Source organism: Penaeus monodon, chromosome 34, assembly GCF_015228065.2.
Source record: "Penaeus monodon isolate SGIC_2016 chromosome 34, NSTDA_Pmon_1, whole genome shotgun sequence".
NCBI classification, from domain to species: Eukaryota; Metazoa; Arthropoda; class Malacostraca; order Decapoda; family Penaeidae; genus Penaeus; species Penaeus monodon.
Window position 1 is genome coordinate 19,541,568 of NC_051419.1, and position 1,110 is coordinate 19,542,677.

Below are 1,110 nucleotides of genomic sequence, written 5' to 3' on the forward strand. Positions count from 1 at the left end.
TTTTTTAGGTTTCCCGCTTTTTAGATAACAAGAATGGTTTATGTTTCCCCTTTTTCTTAGAGAAAGATAAAAACCCGGTTTGGGTTTTGGGCCCTTTTCTGAAGACGTGCTTGTTCTGGGAATCTGGCACCTCGTTTTGGCCTGGGCTTTTTTTGCAAGCTCGACACCGTTGTTGCCTGGGCCTTGTGCACCTAGGGATTTTTGGGGAGATTTACCCTTTGCCAATTTGTGGTAATTATGGCAGCTTTAAAAACCTTTCACCACTTTTTGCTAACTATTTTCAGGTTCCTTGATCCGACAATTTTCCTTAAATGCTACCCGTTGATCCTTTCCCCATTAAGCCAGTCATTTGGTACTCCTAATTCATTAAGGCCGGGTTTTGTAATTCCCGTAGGCGGTTTATATTCTTAGCTGGTTTTAAACCATTATATTGGGTTTAAGCCAACCACATTTTAAACCTTGTGGTCCACCATTCTGGAAAGGCTTGGCTTTTCCATCCAGGGTTGGGGCGCATAGGTCCATTTACATCGAAAAAAGCCATGGACGGATTCCAAGAAAGGATGCGGACAGGAAAAGTAAAGAAGGGAGAAACTTGTTTCGTGGTCGAGATACGATTCTGGTTCCAAAGTGAAGAAGGCCTGGCAAACTCATCAACAACGAGCTGGCAGGTCAACAACCAAAAGGGGACTTTTAAGGGCCTGAACACTCGTTAAAAGGGCCTTGGTAGTTGTTACTTTTGGGCAATGGTTAAGGTAAATTTTCTTTGGTTCATTGTATATTTGTTGTGTCTATTTTTTAACCATTGTTGTTTTGCGGTTTAAAGGATTATTTTGCAGAAGGCATTTTTAAAGCCCAAAATGTAGCGCAAAACCTTTGTAGGCGGGGTGAACTCAGTATGTTGCTGAAAGTTTTTGCAGTATAATTAAATTTTTTAAAGTATATTTAAAAAAATAATTATTGAAAGAGCCCCCTTTTCCCAAGCCACCCCTTTTCAACATTATCACAAAAACACCACCAGCACCATCACAAAAAATATCGGGAGGGAATAATTGGGGGGAACTCAAGTGTGTTCTGACTTAATTTTTTCTGAATAATTTCTGAGGTCCCTGT